Below are 23,777 nucleotides of genomic sequence, written 5' to 3'. Positions count from 1 at the left end.
GGGGAGAGGTACATGGAATAGAAAAGGAAGGTTTATGTTGTGTTCATTGATCTTGAAAAGGCTTTTGACTGTGTCAGATGGGACTAAATGATGGAAATCCTAAGGACACATGGAGTTGACTGGAGGGATAGATGGCTAATTAGAAATTTATATTTGAACCAAAGAGCAAGAGTATGAATAGGAGGGGGGATAGGTGAAGAAATAGAACTGGGAAGAGGTGTAAGACAAGGTTGTTGTTTATCCCCAACACTGTTCAATATATATCTGGAGGAAATTATTAGCGGAAGTTTTAATGGAAGGAGAGGAGCTTGTATAGGGGGTCGGAGAGTAGAGTGTGCAGGATTTGCAGATGACATGGTTGTAATGGCAGAGAGTGCAAGAGAGATGAGACAAATGTTAGATGATCTAAACACAAAATTAGAAGAATATGGAATGAAGATTAACAAGAAGAAAACGAAAAGCATGGTAATTGTAGGAAAGAGGAGAAAATGCCATATGAAAACAGGGGGAGAGGAAATAAAGCAAGTGAATAACTTCAATTATTTGGGAAGTGTAATAATGGATGATCTGTATTGCTCAACAGAAATTAGGAAAAGAACTGCAATGGCAAAAGAAGGATTCAAGAGGAAACAGAAATTACTTTGTGCAGCACTAAACGAAGATCTTTGGAAAAGACTTGCCAAATGTTACATCTGGAGCGTTGCACTATATGGTGCGGAGACCTTGACGTTGAGGAAGGAAGATAAAAGAAGACTGGAGGCACTAGAGATGTGGATATATAGAAGAATGGAAAAACTGAAATGAGTAGATCGCGTAGGGAATGAAGAAGTATTAAGAAGAGTTGGAGAAGAGAGAAACACGCTGAAAGTCATCAGAAAGAGAAAATGGAACTGGATTGGACGTTGTTTGAGGAGGGACTCTTTATTGAAGGAAGGAATAGAATGAATGTTGAAGGGAAAAAGGGGAAGAGGAAAAGGAAGATATCAAATGCTGGACAATATAAAAGAAGACAAATATTCAGAAATGAAAAGATTGGCTATGGGCTGAGAAAAGTGGAAGAGGCTTAACCCATGACAAGACCTGTCATAAGGCAGAATACCATACCACTATTACTGCTCTGGACAGCTTTTTAGGAAAGCTACTTTCCCCAACACTGACCAAATTTACCAAGGAATGTATTGAATTTAACATTAGAATCTCTTTCTATAGATAACTCTTCTCGTACCAAGTGTTTTAATTTATTCTTAAAGTATTGTGTCCTTGTACCACTCATAAGCCTCGAAGCTTTATATGAATGCCACAAAACTGTATGGTCTTACAGTTTTCTATCCACGCATTGTGCAGCATGATCTGATAGTCCATGAACAATTGTATATGCATTGTTTCAACCTGAGCAATCTTACAGTACATGAACTGGAAAAGTTACTACTCAAACGAGATTGAAACATCCAAGCAGTGATTCCATTTTATATTTGCTGTCAGAATCTTCTAAAAAAATCTACATCGAAATCTCCAGAAACGACAAGCTGTTTCTTCTTGTTTTACAGGTAGATCCATAATGCTTCTATATTCTCTATAAAGAGCTGAAACGTATCCTAGGGGTGATCTGTAGACAATTACAATTACAAGAGAATTATTCTGCAGGAATGAGACACAAGCACATGTTTATACCTACACAAAATCTATTTGTTTCAATGTATTTGACTTTTCTGCATACATTATATCCGTGTTATGTTTCAGTTTCGTTCAAGACTGTGTGTCTATAACATAATTAACCTAAAAAATGTATGCCTCAGACTCTAGTAATCATGAAGATTTTGTGTTATGTGCTTCTGGCCCCACTTACACTTACTGCGAACATCCTGAGCTAATATGTCGTTTCCGCTCATATTCAGCTGCAGGCCATTATTTGAGTAACGCTCTCTCCAAATTGCAGCAACAGGTAGAGCACAGATACAAGACTCTGGCTAAGGTTTAGTAGTTTGTAAATCATATTCATTTTTCAACAAACAATAACGGGAGGTGCAAAGCAAATGGCATGTATTCGTCTAAGGATCGAAAAACTCGATTTCACTTTGACCCCTGATCACCTAAGGGATGAATATCTAAAAAAGAGGTAACAGAAGTAACAGATAGCGCAGGTCAACACATTCTGTTATTAGGTGGCTTCCGTGGCCCTCAGTCACTGTGAGAGTTCGGAAATGGAAACGATATGGCAAAATAATGGCTGATATACATACTAGATTCGGAAATCTCGTACGCCTATATGATGATTGTACATCATGTAATGCGAAGAAGCAATGAGTTCCCAGTGAAAATAGACAAGAGCGTAGCATACTCTGCAACATCTGTTGCAATAATGGGAAAAATGGATACATTTTGTTGAGTCCAAGTGCCTGTCAAAATTACAATAAACACACGACCCCTGCTCGCCATGGAAATGAAATGGAATATAAACAAAGTTAATTGGAATCAATACGAAACGTTTTGGGAGAAAAACTGGAATAAATAACTGAAAGGAGAGTTGTCGAAGGAGATCATGAAACTTCGTGTCACAGGTAAATAAGGCTATGGAAGCTTCGTTATCCAAATTGAAAATAAGCGGAAAGATAATTACACAGCTTTCAGGGTGAAGAAGTTATCCACTTCAAATGGAAAGAGGGAATTTTGTATGATATAGCATAAGGCAAAAGTCTTGGAGGAGCATTTGATATGAATGGATATTGTCTTGAAAATACGTTATAAGATGAGTAAGGTAAAACAAAGGTAATCTGTTGTTGTCGAATTAAATGATGCTGACGAAACTGGATTAGAAAATGAGACACTATAAGTGATAGACGACTTTTCTTTGGGGAGAAAAATTACCGGCGATGGCAAAAGTAAGGAAGATATAAAATGCAAATTGACAGTAGCAAAGAAAGCGTTCCTGCAAAAAAGAAAATTTGAATTTAAATGTTAGGATGTGTTTCATAAGAATATTTGCCTGAAGTGTAAAACGGTCGATAAAAAGAACGTACAAGAATAGAAGCTTTGGAAATGTGTTGTTACAGATGACTTTTGAAGATAATGTATGTAGATTGTACAGCCAATGAAGAGGTACTGAATCTAGGCTACTAAAAAACACCTTCAAGCTACAATTTGAGCCGGCCGTTGTGGCCGAGCGGTTCTAGGGGCTTCAGTGTGGAATCACGCGACCGCTACGGTCGCAGGTTCGAATCCTGCCTCGGGCATGGATGTTTGTGATGTCCTTAGGTTAGTTAGGTTTAAGTAGTTCTACGTTATAGGGGACTGACGACCTCAGATGTTAAGCCCCATAGGCTCAGAGCCATTTGAACCGCAATTTGACTTACAGGAAAAGTGAGTTGATCGCAGACATCCTGGAACACGAAGACAGGATCAGTTTTGTAATGGAGGGAAGTGTGAGCGTTAAGGATTCTGCAGGGACACCACTGTTCTACTACAGGAAGCATGTTCAAATTTGATGTGGGTTGCAGTAATTATGCAACGATGAAGACGCTTCTACAGGACAGGCTGGCGTGATAAGCTACATCAAACGACTCTTGCGACTGAAGACCATAACAACATTGTAGACTGAGATGGAAAGAAATTATGCGTGTATAAAAATTAATTTTAAAACTTTGTACTATTCTGTCAATCGGACTATCGTGTGCACGCTATCTATGTCAGACGCTTAATCGCACCCGCTGCTTACACTGAACATTGTGAAAATCTGTAACTTCATACTTTCGTTACATTAGATATGAACGTCCACTATTAAGTTGTATCATTTTACAGTATTAGAAAGCGAAGAGTAACGAAATCAACTGTAAGAAGGTTGTACGGGTATTGAGGATAATCGAGACAGGAAACACGCAACTGCAATACATTTAAAAGGATTTGTTTGTGAATAAGGACATTACTTGTAAAGTAAATGTCCGAAGTTGCATCTGTCATGAAGAATATCATGAAACGTTAGTTTGTCAAAGCAGATTGTTTAATACATGTGTTGTTTACACATGAACATGTTCTGCTTCCGCCCAGAAATGAGTACCGACCAAACTGAAACAAAACATTGTTCACTAGAACAGTTTATAGGAGCAAACGACATGCTACTCACGGTTTCGACTGCGTACTAAAACAACTGCGTCACCTGAAGAAGGGCATAACTGCACGTAACCTGACACGGCAATGAGATATAGTTTCTTAAAAGTATGTGTTCCTTGTGGCGTTCTCTCTCATGAATCAGTCACAGAGTTCAACAAGCCGACCCCCACCCCCTCCACGGATAAAACAACATTATTATTGACTATTTGGATGCAGCTGTACACGCCACTCTATCGTTACAGCGATCTCTGTATAACAGCTGCAACCCATGGGGTCACAGAGTTCAACAAGCCGACCCCCACCCCCTCCCCGGGTCACAGAGTTCAACAAGCCGACCCGCACCCCCTCCACGGATAAAACAACATTATTATTGACTATTTGGATGCAGCTGTACACGCCACTCTATCGTTACAGCGATCTCTGTATAACAGCTGCAACCCATGGGGTCACAGAGTTCAACAAGCCGACCCCCACCCCCTCCCCGGGTCACAGAGTTCAACAAGCCGACCCGCACCCCCTCCACGGATAAAACAACATTATTATTGACTATTTGGATGCAGCTGTACACGCCACTCTATCGTTACAGCGATCTCTGTATAACAGCTGCAACCCATGGGGTCACAGAGTTCAACAAGCCGACCCCCACCCCCTCCCCGGGTCACAGAGTTCAACAAGCCGACCCCCACCCCCTCCACGGATAAAACAACATTATTATTCACTATTTGGATGCAGCTGTACACGCCACTCTATCGTTACAGCGATCTCTGTATAACAGCTGCAACCCATGGCATTTGAACCCGCTTGTTGTATTCGAGATCCTAGCCCTGGAATCCCTCCGCAGTTTTTATCCGTTCCTGCACCCCTAAAAATAAACTAAACTCCTCTCGAACAGGCCTTGAAGGCCCAAGTATACAGACCGGCCGCCGTGTTATCCTCAGTCCATAGGCGTCACTGGATGCAGATATGGAGGGGCATGTGGTCAGCACACCACTCTCCCGACCGTATGTTAGTTTCCGAGACCAGAGCCGCTGCTTCTCTGTCAAGGAGTTCCTCAGTTTGCCTCACAAGGGCTGAGTGCACCCCACTTGCCAACAGCGCTCGGCTGACCGAATGGTCACCCATCCAAGTGCTAGCCCAGCCCAACAGCGCTTAACTTTGGTGATCTGACAGGAACCGGTGTTACCATTGCGGCAAGGCCGTTGGCGTCCTTCACCCCTACTTCCCTTAATTAACAAATTAACGCTTCCTTGATGCCAAGGATGTGTCCTGTCAACATATTTCTTCTTTTAGTCAAATTGTCCAGCAAATTCACCGCAATTTGGTTCCTACTTCTTCATCTCGATCTACTCATCTAATCTTGAGCCTGCTACTGCAGCACTACATTTCAAAAGCTTCTATCCTCCTCTTGTCTGAACAGTTTATCGTCGACGTTTCACTTCCGTACAGTTTTGCTCTCCAGACAAATACTTTTAGAAAACCTCTTCTTGTTAGTGCGTCTGCATTTTGTAGCCTCTCTACTTCGGGGCCATCATCAGTTATTTTAGAGCTCATGTAACAAAAATCATCTATTACCTTTAGTGCCTCGTCTGTCTCCCTGATCCGGAATCGATTTCCGGTACTGCCAGGGATTTTCCGTTGGCGGAAGAATTGGAACAGAGTGCATTCACTCTCGTGGGACCAAATGAGAAGCTGCTCGACATTAGCAACTCCAGGTCTCGAAAACTGACTACGGCCGGGAGAGCGCTGCGCTGTCTCCACGCCCCTCTGCACCGCATCGGATGATGTCATTGGCAGAGGATGACACGGTGGTCGGTGGGTACAGATGGATACGTCAGGGCCTGTTGTTAGAGTTTACTTCTAGGGCCTCATTTCATAATCTAATTCGCACAGCACTGGCTGATTTCAATCGATTACATACCTTTACCCTTGTTTCACAATTGTCGATGTCCATCTTATAACTTCTTTGAACACTACCTATTCCCATCATTTTTTCCGTCTTTCCCTTAGTTGCTTTAAATTCCTGAAGGCATGTACCGTCTATGGAACTAACTGAAAGCACTTTGTTTATTGCCATACGCGTTTCGCTTCTTTTATTTGGGAAGCATCATCAGTAGACTGGCAATGGCAAGGAAAGCGTTTCTGAAGAAGAGAAATTTGTTAACATCGAATATAGATTTAAGTGTCAGGAAGTCGTTTCTGAAAGTATTTGTATGGAGTGTAGCCATGTATGGATGTGAAACATGGACGGTAAATAGTTTGGACAAGAAGAGAATAGAAGCTTTCAAAATGTGGTGTTACAGAAGAATACTGAAGATTAGATGGGTAGATCACATATGAGGAGGTATTGAATAGAATTGGGGAGAAGAGGAGTTTGTGGCACAACTTGAATAGAAGAAGGGATCGGTTGGTAGGACATATTCTGAGGCATCAAGGGATCACCAATTTAGTATTGGAGGGCAGCGTGGAGGGTAAAAATCGTAGAGGGAGACCAAGAGATGAATACACTAAGCAGATTCAGAAGGATGCAGGCTGCAGTACGTACTGGGAGGTGAAGCAGCTTGCACAGGATAGAGTAGCATGGAGAGCTGCATCAGACCAGTCTCGGTACTGAAGACCACAACAAAAACATCAGTGGCCTGTAATACATGTTACCTTTTGTACATACAATAGATGTATTATGTGGTAGACATAATATGCTGCTATATTATATTTTGTCATGTTTTTCTCTTTTTTTAGGTTAGGATCAACTTTTGTAACACAAATTTCTTAATCTGAACTTATGGTTCGGTGTTACGATTTTACGTGCTGTTAACTCATGCGTGTGGTCCTGGAGATGTATTCGATAGTTCCCATACTCCAGCTGGCCGATTTCTGGCGTTCTTTCACCCACATTTTTCACATCGCATACATCAATTGCACTTTCCATTATGTGATCAACATACGTGTGTTTTGGGAGTGTACTGTTGCCAACTGTTGTGGTGTGGCCGGCCGTTGTGCCCGAGCGCTTCTAGGCCCTTCAGTCTGGAACCGCGCGACCGTTACGGTCGCAGGTTCGAATCCTGCCTTGGGCATGGATGTGTGTGATGTCCTTAGGTTAGTTATGTTTACGTACTTCTAAGTTCTAGGGGACTGATGAGCGCAGATGTTAAGTCCCATAGTGCTCAGAGCCATTTGAACCATTTGTTGTTGTGTGTTTATCTGTCTTTTGTTTGTGTTGTGTTGTGGTTCAAAATGGATCAAATGGCTCTGAGCACTATGGGACTTAACTTCTGAGGTCATCAGTCCCCTAGAACTTAGAACTACTTAAACCTAACTAGCCTAAGGACATGACACACATCCATGCCCGAGGCAGGATTCGAACCTGCGACCTTACCGGTCGCGCGGTTCCAGACTGTAGCGCCTAGAACCGTTCGGTCACAACGGCCGGCTTGTTGTGTTATGATTTGATAGTTTCCATTTGTTGTGTGTGTGTGTGTGTGTGTGTGTGTGTGTGTGTGTGTGTGTCTGTGGGAGAGAGAGAGAGAGAGAGAGAGAGAGAGAGAGTGAGAGAGAGAGAGAGAGAGAGAGAGAGCGCATCCTGGTTACATTTCGGTTTGTTATTGTTTTGGTCGCTAGCATGATCAGACACCAAACAACACACACACACACACACACACACACACACACACACACATACACACAGCAAATGAAAGCTATCAAACCAAAACACAAACAAAGGACACACAACAGTCGGCAACCCTACGCATCGAAAACACACATATGTTGATCACAAAATGGAAAGTGCAAGTGATATATAAGATTTAAATAATGTGGGTGAAAGAACGCCAGAAATCGGCCAGCTGGAGTATGCAAACTAACGAATACATGTCCATGACCACACGCATGAGTTAACAGCGCGGAAAATCGCAAGTAACACCGAGCAATAAGTTCACATTACGAAATTGTGCTACAGTAGTTGATTCTAATATAAAAACAAGAGAAAAACAAGACAAAAGTAAAATAGCAGCACATTATATCTACAATATAATACATTTATTGTATGTATAAAAGGAAACGTGCATTACACGCCACTGATGATGTTTCCGAAATAAAAGAAACGAAACTATATGGCAGTAAACAAACTGCCTTCAGTTAGTTGCATAGACGGTACATACCTCCACAGACTACCTATTCCAGTCAACTGCTTTTCCGAGTCCTTTGTCGTCTCTGACAAAAAACATTATCGGGGTGTTTTCCGAAAGGGAATAAGGAAATTATTGTGATGAGGCGTGACTTACGTCTGCTGACAAAATACACTGCTTGGTTCAACTAACTTTTTGTCAGTTACAATGGCGTGGCGGTTAGTGTTTAGAATTCGGAACGAGTCCCGTTGATTACATCACGAAACGTTCACAGACAATCTAGCCAGGACGTGCAACAGAAGCGCCCGGCAGAGCGGCTCGCGAGGCGGGAGAAAATGAAATAGTGAAAAGAAGACGGAGTGGCGTTCCAGCACTGGGGCTCCAGAGAGGCAAGGAAACAGAACTTAATAAAAGTTAATCCGGCTTTTGGGGCAATCGATGGCTGCCTCAAACAGGCCAGCAGCTCGTCCTATTGAGGGAACTCCCGTACTTGCGTTCCACAAGTTTAACTTCGTAATTGGTATCCGCAGGAAGAGGTAGGAGCGGGATTTAATTTCGCCAGCCAGCGACTCCCCGCGGCAGGGCAACCTTCCGCCCCCCACAGTCTGAAGGCAAACAAGCGACGAATCTTTCGCACACTGGAGGCGCGCCTGATGAAATTCGTACAAGGAGGGCCGACGCGAGTCTTTTACGTGAAGAGAGCAACTTAGCGCTCGCGGGAGGTATATTAGTTACAACGAAATATCTGCTGTCGGAAAGAAAACTAAATACTGGATACTCTCGTATCTCCACCAAATCTTAACACAGGCCGTGCGGTGTGGCTGCGCGGTTTGAGGCGCCATGTCACGGATTGTGCGGCCCTCCCGCCCGAGGTTCGAGTCTTCCCTCGGGCATGGGTGTATGTGCGGCTCTTAGCAGAAGTTAGCTTAAGTAGTGTGTAAGTCTAAGGACCGATGATCTCAGCAGTTTGGCCCCTTAGGAATTCACGCCTACTTGAAAATTTTCGTAATACAGGTGCACAACACAGAAAGAAAAAAAGTGGCAAGGTATAAGTAGTGAAATATAGATACTAAGATGACCATGCATCTCGTTAGAATGAAATTACAATGAAATGAACACCCTTAGCTGCTTACAGGCGTTGGCATACGTCAACGGGGACAGATGAAACTGTGTGCCCCGACCGGGACTCGAACCCTGCAGTCGCGCTATCCTCTGTGTCCTCGTTGGCTCAGATTGGTAGAGCGTCTGCCATGTAAGCAGGAGATCCCTGGTTCGAGTCTCGGTCGGGGCACACATTTTCATCTGTCCCCGTTGACGTATGCCAACGCCTGTAAGCAGCTAAGGGTGTTCATTTCATTGTAATTTCATTCTAACGAGCTGCACGGTCACCGTTGGTATCTGTTCTATCGGACATGTCCGAAAGAACAGATACCATCTTCGTGTATATATAGTTAAGGCTCACCGGCCACTTGACCATCTTCTTCTTCTGTGCGAATGCACAAACAGTGCCCGAACTCTTATGGGAATCGGCAACGCGCTGCGAGTAATGAGTATAATGGGCGGGGGCACCACGAATGTAGTTCGGGACAATACGTTGAGAATGTGAGTTTCGAGGGAGGCGTGCCAGAGATACATCCCTGCAGTCGCGTTATCGTCTATGACCTCGGTGGCTCAGATGGATAGAGCGTCTGCCATGTAAGCAGGAGATCCCGGGTTGAGTCCCGGTCGGGGCACACATTTTCATCTGTCCCCGTTGACGTATGCCAACACCTGTAAGCAGCTAAGGGTGTTCATTTCATTGTAATTTCATTCTAACGAGCTGCACGGTCACCGTTGGTATCTGTTCTATCGGACATGTCCGAAAGAACAGATACCATCTTCGTGTATATATAGTTAAGGCTCACCGGCCACTTGACCATCTTCTTCTTCTGTGCGAATCCACAAACAGAGCGCGAACTCTTACGGGAATCGGCAACGCGCTGCGAGTAATGAGTATAATGGGCGGGGGCACCACGAATGTAGTTCGGGACAATACGATGAGAATGTGAATTTAGAGGGAGGCGTGCCAGAGATACATCCCTGCAGTCGCGTTATCGTCTATGACCTCGGTGGCTCAGATGGATAGAGCGTCTGCCATGTAAGCAGGAGATCCCGGGTTCGAGTCCCGGTCGGGGCACACATTTTCATCTGTCCCCGTTGACGTATGCCAACGCCTGTAAACAGCTAAGGGTGTTCATCTCATCGTAATTTCATGACATATAGAGTTTAGCTGCTAGTGACATGTCTCTTTTGGTTTGTGGGATTCAACAATACATGTTCTCATTGCTGGGAAGCCCCGTACCTCCGACGAAATAAATTCAAAGGATCAGAACGAGCTGTTAATGAAATTTTAATGAGCCTTTCTAAAAAGTAAAACTTCTATTTTGTTTCAAAACCATAAACAATCTTTGAAGTTATGAGCGGCTAAGGAGTTTATACGGTTCTCAGGTGAACTTCCCTATTACGGATAATGATCCGTGTGGAGATGCAACTGTTGATCAGTGAAGAAGACTACTCCACAGCGATCAAGAGGCACAACAGCACGGGCTATCTGACGTTCACTTAAACGCCGAAACAGGTTACAGCTGAGGAAGATGGAAAATTTGACTGTATTATTCCGTTTACAGCCTTTTCAGTATTTCTTATTACGCCACGGACATTTAGAAGTCACAGAAGACTGTTGTACATACGTACTAATATTATAAATCCGAAAGTAACTCTGTCTGTTACGTTTTCATGACTAAACCGCTGAACCGATATCCATGAAATCTGATAAGACAGCTTGAGCCCTGAGGAAGAAAATATAGGCCACCTTAAAAGCATATAGTACAAGATATTTATTGATTTGAAGAATATCACCCGGATTAAGGAAAAAAGTTTACTCCTTGATAAAGCTACTTACTCTTTCACCTTGGAACGTTATCACATTTGTGAAAATGCTTTTCTTGGTTGACATGTTATACATAGTATGATTCAGCGTAATAAACACAAGGCCTATTCAATTCTCAACGTGTTTACCCGACTTCCATGCTAACACCAATATTATTGAATACCAAAGTAACTCTGTCACGTTTTGACGATTCTACCACCGAACCGATTCCATTGAAATTTGGGGTTGGGTTGTTTGGGGAAGGAGAGCGTGGTCATCGGTCTCATCGGATTAGGGAAGGACGGGGAAGGAAGTCGGCCGCGTCCTTTCAAAGGAACAATCCCGGTATTTGCCCTGAGCGATTTAGAGAAATCACGGAAAACTTAAATCAGGATGGCTGGACGCGGGATTGAACCGTCGTCCACCCGAATGCGAGTCCAGTGTGCTAGCCACTACGCCACCGCGCTCGGTCATTGAAATTTGGTATGAAGATAGCTTGAACACTGAGGAAGACATTAGATACTTTAGAAAGTTGTACCTTTTTGAGTGTTAGTAATATATTGAAATATGGTATACGTGAGTGTGATGCAGACGGCGCTTGCCCGATTATAGGTGACTCTAGTGACAATAGATTATTCTGTTACAGTGCAAATCCAATGTCATAGTGCGCGCAGATTATGATCTTGAATTGCTAAACAATTTTTTTCTTTATTGGCAGCAGCGTAATACGCTGCTCTACAGCCTACAGAAAAGTTAAAAAACATAATGAGAATAGAAACAAACAAGAAAAACAGGCAATAAAACGGCAACATTGTAAAAAACTGTAAAATGGCGGTAAGTTGTAGCATTTAAAATCTAAAAGCACTGCGGTGAGAGTGCGGATGACGACACACAGGCACAATTAAAAAACACGGAGACAGCCTGGTTTCTGTTCGCACGAGATAACAAACACAACTAGCGACAGTATGGCGGCTGTTCGCAACACTGCCAGGGAACGCACAACACTGAACGCTCACTTATGACAGGTCTATACAGGCGACACGGCGGGGGCGGGGGGGGGGGGGGGAGGACCTGCACCTTTGAAGGGAAAAAGGGCGGAGGAGAGGAAAAGAAAAAGGGGGAGCCGATGGAGGGAGGGAACATAGAAAAAGGAGGGAGGGGGGTTGCTACATAATTTGACTTACCTGGAGATACAACAACAAAATACCACGGTAAGTACGAGAACGATATTTAAAACTATTACGACAAGCCTTGCAAATAAGTCCGATGTAGCATGTAGTTCTAAGAGGGCTCGAATTGCGAAAGCTTCTCGAACCCAACAAACCTCGGGGCAGTCTCGGGTCCTCCAAAACTTAGATGTAGAACGTCATGAGGTCTTAAGAACCGTATAGACAATAGAAGACTCACAAATCTGTTGCATTTTACACGCTGGGCGTCACGCGACTCTCACTACTTCCGAGACGCACGGAGACTCACTACAGTTTTGTTAAAAGGCTGTACTACAAACTGACAGACGTCATACGTTTACATATGGAACGTGGGAGGCTTTTGGTGAGCGTGCGTTTGATTAAGATCTATTAAGTGACTATGTACACTACTGGCCATTAAAATTGCTACACCAAGAAGAAATGCAGATCATAAACGGGTATTCATTGGACAAATATATTATACTAGAACTGAGATGTGATTACGTTTTCACCCAATTTGGGTGCATAGATCCTGAGACATCAGTACCCAGAATAATCACCTCTGGCCTTAATAACGGCCTTGATGCGCCTGGGCATTGAGTCAAACAGAGCTTGGATGGCGTGTAGAGGTACAGCTGCCCTTGCAGCTTCAACACGATACCACAGTTCATCAAGAGTAGTGGCAGGAGTATTGTGACGAGCCAATTGCTCGACCACCATTGACCAGAAGTTTTCAATTGGTGAGAGACCTGGAGAACGTGCTGGTCAGGGCAGCAGTCGAACATTTTCTGTATCCAGAAAGGCCCGTACAGGACCTGCAACATGCGGTCGTGCATTATCCTGCTGAAATGTAGGGTTTCGCAGGGTTCGAATAAAGGGTAGAGCCACAGGTCGTAACACATCTGAAATGTAACGTCCACTGTTCAAAGTGTCGTCAATGCGAACAAGAGGCGGCCGATGCGTGTAACGAATGGCATCCCATATAATCACGCCGAGTGATACGCCAGTATGGCGATGACGAATACACGCTTCCAATGTGCGTTCACCGCGATGTCGCCAAACACGGATGCGACCATCATGATGCTGTAAACAGAACCTGGATTCATCCGAAAAATTGACGTTTTGCCATTCGTGCACCCAGGTTCGTCGTTGAGTACACCATCGCAGGCGCTCCTGTCTGTGATGTAGCGTCAAGGGTAACCGGAGCCATGGTCTCCGAGCTGATAGTCCATGCTGCTGCAAACGTCGTCGAACTCTTCGTGCAGATGGTTGTTGTCTTGCAAACGTCGCCATCTATTGACTCAGGGATCGAGACGTGGCTGCACGATCCGTTACAGCTATGCAGATAAGATGCCTGTCATCTCGACTGCTAGTGATACGAGGTCATTGGCATCCAGCACGGCGTTCCGTATTACCCTCCTGAACCCACCGATTCCATATTCTTCTAACAGTCATTGGATCTCGACCAACGCGAGCAGCAATGTCGCGATACGATAAACCGCAATCGCGATAGACTACAATCCGACGTTTATCAAAGTCGGAAACGTGATGGTTAACATTTCTCCTCCTTACACGAGGCATCACAACAACGTTTCACCAGGCAACGCCGGTCAACTGCTGTTTGTGTATGAGAAATCGGTTGGAAACTTTCCTCGTGTCAGCACGTTGTAGGTGTCGCCATCGACGCCAACTTGTGTGAATGCTCTGAAAAGCTAATCATTTGCATATCACAGCATTTTCTTCCTGTCGGTTAAATTTCGCGTTTGTAGCACGTCATCTTCGTGGTGTAGCAATTTTAATGGCCAGTACCGTAAGTAACAGATTAGTCGTCTTTGAGAATGGAAGAAAAATAAATGCACTATATCGCTTTGAAATGAAAGGAACAAAAGATTGATGTTGTGTTCCTTGGTGGCAAAATTTCACATCCAGTACTAGGTGGACGAGAGGAACCCCTAAAAACTCTAGTTCTGTCTAATGTAACGAATCGAGGAATCTTTTAAATAAAAGGAGAAAACATAATGAATGCTTTCAGGTTCGACATACAGCAAAATAAAGACACACATTAATTATGCATCCACATACTGGCACTACATACATTTTTGATACATAGGTCTATATGGCTCTACACCACTATATATGCACAGGCGTTTATACATTACTAGCTCGCTTAAACACTATCGCTTATCGTAACAAAGCTACTGGCGGCGAGCGCTGCCGCATGTAACAGCCTGTTCATTATTAAATTTTCCATTTGTTTCACATACTCGGTTCGCAAGAGTAGCCACTATGGCTATCATGAAGAGCTGTAGTAGTTAAAAAAAGTTAATGACGAAAGCAACTTTCACGTGATGTGTAACTGCCGACTAACATAGCTCGCTGAAACTTCAATACATGAATTGCGACAATATATTGCTGGAAGGTAACTGGAAAAGATACACAGTGTTACAGACAGAAATGACTTTAGTCGAAGACCATAATTTCACTGAAGTCATCGCGATTAGCCGATCCCCTGGATATTACAAAAGGCGGTGCGTGGTTCGTACCACGATGTGTCACCACCACGGACTGGAGTGGACGCTCTGACGTCAGAATTAAGGGACCTACAAACAACAACATTTAGAAGTTTAGTTTCACTAAATTCAACTGCCCCTGCTGAACGTTCAAATATCTGCTCAGTGTAGTGCTGTGATATGTCTACGGACTCAAATGAATACTGTTTTCTTTTACGTACGTGGCCACTCCCTCATTCCACATGGAACTCCTTGAAAAAGAGGCAGCTAATCTGTATCCTGGTAAAGGAAACCATTGAATTGTCAAATTATTTAAGTGGTGCCCCGATATAGCAATACGGTCACAGTCAACATCTATAAGCAGTTCACTAACTTCATCACTAATGCCTCCTATATTTTAATGAAATATGCTAATCCCTTCTCTACTTGGCTACCTGACATCCTCTGAAAGTGGTTTCCTTGTTAGAGGAACTTCCTTCAAGCAGGTACACTTATCAGCTAACTTCAATCTAAAAAAGGTGCAGCTCTAACACCAACTAATACAGGAAATTGTCCATGAGTGATGACACCACCACCCACTACATTGTCACCAATTAACTTTGCCAGCCCCCCGTTCCCACACCTATTGAAGTGCACACCATGCCTAGTGAAACCTGATCTATTGAGAGACTCAACTGGCACCACTGTTAAGTGAGCCATGCCCTCTGCCATCAGTGCCTTGTCCAGCCCCAGGTTAACACGCCTAACAGCAGCTTTAAGATGAGGCCGATCATGACGTTGAAACAGTTGCACGAAGTGCACAATAGTGCCACCAGTTTGAGTAGCTGTCTTTACCACGTCACCACCTACATCACGTTCCCCATCCCTATCAAGACCATTCCCTGCTCCATCCACAACCACTACCTGATCCACTTATGTAAAATTCCTACATAATTCCCCTATGCTGTCAGTTACCTGAGCCAACCCTGCACTAGGCTTCACAATGCTGGTGACCTGGTATTCATTCCCCAGCAGTTCCTGCAACTGCTGGTCCACACCTGTACCGTGCGAACTACCTAGCAGCAGAACCTTCTTCTTTCGGTTATACTTTGCAACTGACTTAGGCTTCCTAAATGTTGAGGACTGCTGCATGTTTCCTACACCTACAGCTACAGCTACAAGAGGCACCTCTCCACTCAACTTTGACAGTTGGTCAAATCTATTGCAAATACTCAAAGTACAGCTGTATGGATACCTTCTCCTCCTAGCTGCCTTCTTGTCAACTGCCAGTTCCCATTTCTCAACACAATTTTCTTATTCCGTCATTAAATGTTATTTGTCACTTTATGAGTGCTTCTGTCTTAAAAAATTACTCCAAAAAATGGTGGTTTTCGAAATGTGAAAAACCGTTACAAGGTCCAACATGGTCAAATACCTAGGAACAACTATTCTCCTCAAATTTAAAAGTGCTGCAACCGATAAAAATGTTGTCGATACTGCATTTAATAGCCTGTGTGTTTACTACGTTATATACGCTAGCCGTGAAATACACATACATACTACCTCATGACTATGTAAAAATAAGTCTTGTAAATAAAATAATTGTTCGGAGACTTTTGTTACAGAGAACAAATGGATTTGAACTCGGTATGTCTTTTGCTGTCAAAATAAATGATAAGACATTTCATTTATTCTCGCAGGTCTGTCGCGCCTTTTTTTGTTTGGTTGTTGCCGATTAAGCACACGTGTCTATGCACCGTATCTACGGATAAAATATAAGATATTTTCTGCGACTGTTTTAGAGGTCCTTAATTATAGTATCAGATCCAATAATTTCCCCTGATAATAACCGTAACTTTGTACGCATTTGTGTCTTTCTTTGCGGAGGCCGTAAAGAAACGATTGGTGACGAATTCTTCGAGGGCAGAACGACAGAATAGATCGAGTAGCCGATCATTTCTTTTCATTCTTTGGTAGGCATTTTCGCTAAAGATCATATAAGGTAGGTCAGTCAGTTATTTTCAAAGACTTACGTCGGCAATCCCTTCATATGATCATCTCCGGACCTACAGCCATTTTGATGTACAATGGCTGTGTACGGAGCAGGAACCGCTGAATGACGGTAGTCAGCTGCTACTTTGATACACACCAATAATCAGTAGGTCTAGGTGAAATAAAAAACCGGACATTTTGAAACAGAAGCTACTTGCAACTAACACAGATTTCCATTTTACAAACGGGGAAAATTATTAACACGTGAAGATACTCAATTCATTTGCAATATCACAAGTTCCACGGCAGAACACGTCCAGGTTCGACTTACGAAGTATTGATTATCGTGCACATATTATGTAACTAGTTTTAAAAATATACGGATTTTTACTCACTGTGGAACACTGTAACTGAAGAATTAACAATATTCTCCAAATAACTTTACTATATTACTTAAATCTGTAGAAATCGTAATACCTACAGTCGCTGTACAAAAAACAACCTCAACAACAAAAACAGTAGACTAACTCTAGTGCTTGTTCCTTTATGTGACTCTAAAATCAGTCACTAGACTAGATGCATTATGCTCCAGGTACATCACTCCCTTCCATCTTCCTCTTCCGCACTTCATGGATTAGGTACTTGCGCGTTTCCTGTCTGCACATTTCACTGCCACCTCATCCTAAGTCTTCCTAAGTCCCTCCTTCCTTTTGGCTGGTGCAGCATGACCGGACCAGGAATTCTTTCGGCACTCATTCCCTGTGGTGCTGTTTCTATAATGTTTCATTTTGTTCAATCTTTTCGTTAATATTATTAGGTCTACAACTTTGCTTCCGCCGTTTTGCAATAGAAGGCAGTAGTGGAAAGTAGTGTTGCAAGTCGTGTGATACAGTAAGCTTAGGCATTTGAGAACATAAAGCCATCAAAATATCAGTCGATTTTTGATTGCATCATTAAGTTATTCTCGACTGAATAAATCAACTTATGAGCCCAATTCTCCTCATCTGCGGAAGGTTTTAATTTGCTGCTTTGATATGAAGAAATCTGAGGCTGAGGCTCATAAAAAGCTGGGTAAGACCTATGATGTTAGTGACAGAACTTCGCAGAAAATGGTTTCCATGCTTCGAGAATGGTGACTTTTGACGTTGAAGACCGGCATGTTTGTGAACGAGAGAAAGCTTTCGATGCTACTGCAACCGACGCAAAGAATCACAAGTAATCGTTATCGAAAGCAATTGATGTGTTTGAGCCGAGCACTGAAAGACAAACGGCCACACTACAACGATAGACATGAGAAAATGGTTTTGCAGCATGACAGTGCACGGCCCCATGTCGAAAATCCCCTCAAAACATACTTGAAAACGTTGAAAAGGGAAGTTCTATCTCACCCGCTGTATTCTCCAGATATTCCTCCCCCTGACTGCCACTTTTCTCCATCTATGACACACGACCTAGCTGACTAGCACTTGCGATCATATGAACAAGTGCAAAATTGGATCAATTCATGGCTCCCCTCAAAAGATGCCCAGTTTATACACTGCGGGATTCGTATGCTGCCCTAAAGCTAGGAGAAAGCAGTGCCCAAAGATCGCCAATACGCTGAACCGTAAATTTTTTGTAAGTTTTTCACAATAAAGTCTCGAACTTCGAGAAAAAACGGCGGAAGCAAAGTTGTAGACCTAGTATAAATATCTAGTTCATTCCTAATATTTTCATTTCTTATACATCCCTCACTGGTATCATCTCTCAATTTCCTAAGAAATATTGTTTGTGCTGTTTATAGTCTGCTTTCATCCCATTTCTTAGGGATCCTTGACTCACTACAAAATAGCAGTAGAGGTGCAGCCATGATTTTACAAAAAAATTTAATTTTGTTTCCTTCTGTATTTTTTTTTCGAATGTTTTGTTTATCATTCTGTGTGCTGAATAGTATTTGTTAATTTTAACTCCTATATTCTTCTGCATGTCATAGCTTATCTTACATCCTAAAAAAATTTAAATTGGAGACCTACTTAAGTGGTGTACTATCTATTTTTTTTGAGCGTTTGGGTTATTTCCCATGATGAATCACGATTTTAGTTTTCTTTGTTGATATTCGGAGACTATATTCACTTTTTCCTAATTGTGTAATCTACAGACTGCTTTTTGTAGCTCATCTTCAATTCCTTCCAAAATACTAACATCATCTGTGTACATGAGAATATGGACATATTTATTTCTGTTAATCTCTATACCCGGGACACAGTACAAAGCTGCATCGCATCCACACTACAACATACGTACAAAGTGGCCTCCATGGAATGCAATGCACGCGTCCACACGTCACATCATGCATTGCTGAACCGCATGTTCCGGCCTCTCTCTGATTACCGTCACAGGCGTAGTGAATACGTTGTTGAAGGGTCTCCACATCAGGTACGGGTTCAGCATACACAACAGTTTTCAGAATGCCCAGGCGGTAAAAATCCAGGGGGGTTAAGTCCGGTGGTTTAGCAGGCCATCCTACAGGGCCTCCGCGTCCTACTCAACGTCCGGGGAAGATGCTGAAGTCTTGGCGAATTGTTGATGAGGAACTAGGGTGGTGCTCCGTCAAGCAGAAACCACATAACCTGTCACATTGCCAAGGGCCCATTCTCAAGCAACACAGGCAGAGTATTTCACAGGAAGTTGTAACGGAACATATTAAAGGCTTCACTGTACCGAAGTATGCGATACCCTCCAAATTCAACCAGTTTAACGAGTATTTATGATTATAGAAAAGTTATTATGTCTCCATAAACAGTCAACCCATTAAATTATACTGAATAACTGACCCACACAAAAGTTTATATCACTTGATCACTGATACAGCAAATGTCATCATGTAAAAACACTAAGTTCATCTTAAATAATTAATATGAAGTACGAAAAATAGTGGCCAACTTTGGTATTTTGGATCTCCTTAAATAAAAATCACCCAGTGAAACCTATTGGTTCACTAGGAGCGTTTTCACTCAGTGTTCACGTAAGCAATCCTATTTTAGACGAAAACCAATGTAATTCTTAATAATTCATGTTATTTACTTATTTATGCAAATTAGAGAAGTCAATTGACAAACTTCTAAAAAACGGCCTTTTTGTAACAGAAAATTATTCTGTCAAGTCAACAAATCTGTCTGTCATTTTAATAACATGTTAAATTATGTCACTCGATGCAAATTAATAACTTTTCTGCACAAATTATGATAACAGATGTACATGTGACTTATAAACTATATCTCTTTTTAGTAGTTCTTTGACAATGTTATAAATACAAGCAGCAAGAAGGGTCGAGGGGCGCAGTCGGAATGTCACTCTGGTAAAGTGTGTTTGTGTGTTATTGTTTGAGGTGGATAAACAATGCAAAGAACATGTAACGGAAGTACTACTTTGTGTTGAGTCATGGTCTTTGGTGGACAGTGGAATTAAGATGGCCACCAGAATAATAAATATTTGAAGTTTACATATTTGTTGGTTTCGCTCGTTCTTTATCATCAAAAGCACATAAAAAAAACACGGGACCTCATGTTTTTAACCCTAGACAACCAGATGTAGAGCCAGCATCAGCATCGAGAGACAGCAGCGATCCAGCAAGTAGCAGCGATTACTACAACACAATTCATTTTAATGGCGCCAACCTAATATCAAGTGCTAACAAGCTCCGTAAATGGGAGTGAAATAGTGCGATTATAGCAATTAGCAATATCTACGACCAGGCGACCATTCCAAAGTCCAGGTATGTTCCTCCGTAGCGGCGTTGTGGAATAACAACCGGTCCAAGTATGCAGCCGCCAAGAATCCATGCCCACACTCGGATGTCAAACCGATGCTGATGAGACGCCTCAACCATTCCCCGAGGATTGTCTGTAGACCACGGATGACGATTATGCAGATTGATGGTGCCATTTCTGGTAAAGGTTCCTTCGTCGGTAAAGAGGACTGATGACAGAAATCCCATAATTTTGGTGGTCTGATGCAAAAACCTTCGACAAGCCCTTTCCCGTAGAGGGAAATCCGATGCTGACAATCCTTTCACACGTTGCAGGTGATAGGGATAGTATCGGTTTTTACGTAGGATACACAAATCGTACTTTGGCTTACAGGCATGTTGGTGGGCCACTTGCCTGGAGCTTGTACTATTATTCCTCTCAATATCCTATAGAAACACGTCCCCCAAATCTGGTGTACGCGCAGTCCGCCACCTCCCTGCACGTTCGTCTGTCTGAAAGGAACCATGATCATACAAACGCCCAACAAGGGCTTGAAGTGTTGTGTGATGTCGTTGGTGTCTGTGAGGCTACTTGTTTTGATGTAGCCGTGCTGCCTCTCAACCGTTTCCATCCGCTCGCCCGTACACAAATAGCATCTCGGCTTGTTTCCGACATGAATACTTGACTGTTCTGCTGCCATCTACCGTGGCAACGATGCAGTTCCGGACACACGTCCATAGGATTTTTTTTCCTCCATTTCCAGTCAGAAATCCGTCCCTGCAGTTCGTCGGTTTTATTAATTTTAGTACTGTATACATTAAATAAGGTTGGTGACATTTTTATCGTTACACGCAATGTTTATTATTATTTTCGCAACCACGTACGAGCGTTTTACGGCCTCAATCAGATGTCTGCGATATCTACCTGTAATATATATGACGCATAGTTTCTTTCTGCTCAAACAGTGAAAAGCTTTTTCAAATGGTTCAAATGGCTCTGAGCGCTATGGGACTTAACAGCTATGGTCATCAGTCCCCTAGAACTTAGAACTACTTAAACCTAACTAACCTAAGGACATCACACAACACCCAGTCATCACGAGGCAGAGAAAATCCCTGACCCCGCCGGGAATCAAAAGCTTTTTTAAAGTCAGTAAATGCTACACGTACTTCTAAACTGAGTTCTAGTCGTTTCCCTCAAATTCTTTTTATGGTAACTATATTTTATCACTGCACTAACAGCCTTTCCAGAATCCACAATTTTCTTCTGATAGGAGAGTCTCTGTTATGATTCTTAAGCGGTTATTGATTACTTTTCCAAATATTTTATAGGCTGAGTTTAGGAAGCTAATTTCTCTATATTTTTCACAGTTTTTTTTTAAATTTTGACTTCAGATGTTTTTCAAGATTCTTCGATTTTATACCAGTGCCAACATTTATTAAATAAATGCAATAATCTAAAATCACAAAAGGGAACAACATAATTTAAGAGTTCCATATTAATATCATCTGGTCCATATGCTTTCCGCCAGCCGGGGACCGACCGCAACGGTCGCAGGTTCGAGTCCTGCCTCTGGCATGGATGTGAGCGATGTCCTCAGGTTAGTTAGGTTTAAGTAGTTCTAATTTATAGGGGACTGATGACCTCAGAAGTTAAGTCCCATAGTGCTCAGAGCCATTTGAACCATATGCTTTCCTGTTTTCCATACTTTTTAAAACTACTTGCAGTTCTTGTATTGCGATTGAATCCACAGTACTATTATGTAACGTGGTCCCCTCTTCCCCCTTCAATTCTGGCTCATCTATTTGGCACATTATTTTATAAAATCCTTTCCACTGATCTTCGCTAGTTATATTTAGTTCTGCAGTACCTTCCACCGCTCTGTTTAAGTATTTCATTGGTTCGTAGGCAAAAGTTTGCCTCCCATTTATATCTCGTCCTGCTTTAATTATAAAACGACCCCACGACTAGCCTAGCTATCTGTTTAGCATGGTTCCGTGTTTTGCTTATACTACTCTTCAGTTTCTAGTGCTCTATTCTGCAGGAGTTTTTTGTGGACTGTGTATTTTTCTTCAACTGCCTTTGCGCTATTTTCATTACGAAATTTTAATCCTTTCTTTTTCCGTAACTTCATTTTTTTCTCACTGCGTCATGTTCCGCTTTTTCTATGCATTCTTTAACATTTTACCGCTCTTTCTCTATATCCTGAACTGCTGGAGTGTCTATGATGATAAAATCTTCTCGGGTTGACAGCCGCGTCAATGTGTTGTTTTCCAGCAACATTTCAGCAAGTTTCTTACTTGCCATCTTCAGGTGAAATGCCGCGTTCATGCTTGCAGCTCTCTGGTATGGACAACCTCCCCTGAGGTGGTTTACAATATCGGAGTCTGTTGTCAATTGACATTTACTCCACAAGTATAGAATAAAATTGACTGGGATTAAAAAGTGTTTGCTAAAACTTGTCTGAGCTTGACAGGATAAAATACAATGGGTGCTAGGAAACTAGCGGCGAGAGGAAGAGGAATGTTTGTTCTTCTTCTGCTTAACTCTCGGAATAGCAGCGATTATGCACTGCCAGTCATGGTAAAAATAGGGAAGCGGTTTATAAGGTCCAAGTCCCTCTTAGGAATGACGGCGGTCAGATTTGCAATTGCCCAGCCGAAATCATAAGGCTTATGGGGTAGAGGTGGTTTAGGAACATTGGAGGCGGTAAAAGGGTACGGGGTATTGTGATGCACGAACGTCTTGTCACGCAATGATTTTGCGACTATCTTCAGCAGTCCTGGCGCAGTCGTCTCTGCTGGCGGCGTGTTGACTACCTCTTCGGTGTCCTGTTCTCGGATGGGCGCAGCAGTTGTGACTTCGTCTCCCAGCAGCGGCAGTCCCGCCTTGTCCTCGGAAGGGCGGGCGGGCGTTTCGATGCCTTTGGCCACGTCATCTCGTATTGCTGGTGGAGCTGGCTCGGAATCTTGTTTTCGCAGGCCCTCCCCTTTCGAGGAGGGGGCAGACATCTCATTCGCCACCTCCGGGGGCACCCCCACAGCGCCCTGCGTTATCGCAGGAGCCGGGAGAGCGTCCGTCTGCGTGGCGATGGTGGCAGTCCTAACTTCTCGCCCCTTGCGAGACTTGCGGGCCAGCAACTCGCGGAGCTGCGCGAGCTGGAGGCGCACCTCTTCCACCTCGGCCCGACGTGCAGATTTGAGAGCGGCAACTGCGTTGGCGACAGCATCGTCGATCTTGTGAATGCT

General features: G+C 43.0%; 1 non-coding gene and 1 pseudogene across 1 annotated transcript; one reads left to right on the top strand and one right to left on the bottom strand.

The window, feature by feature from the left end:
- Nucleotides 1-5,190: 5,190 nt before the first annotated feature.
- On the bottom strand, nt 5,191-5,308 carry LOC126097810 (5S ribosomal RNA; annotated as a pseudogene).
- Nucleotides 5,309-10,327: 5,019 nt separating this feature from the next.
- Nucleotides 10,328-10,401, top strand: Trnat-ugu (transfer RNA threonine (anticodon UGU)). The gene has a single exon. It is a non-coding gene; the product is annotated as a tRNA-Thr (tRNA).
- The last annotated feature ends 13,376 nt before the right edge of the window (nt 10,402-23,777 follow it).

Source organism: Schistocerca cancellata, chromosome 1 (assembly GCF_023864275.1).
Source record: "Schistocerca cancellata isolate TAMUIC-IGC-003103 chromosome 1, iqSchCanc2.1, whole genome shotgun sequence".
Taxonomy (NCBI): domain Eukaryota; kingdom Metazoa; phylum Arthropoda; class Insecta; order Orthoptera; family Acrididae; genus Schistocerca; species Schistocerca cancellata.
Note: the sequence above shows the minus strand (reverse complement) of the source record. Positions and strands in the feature narration are given on the sequence as shown.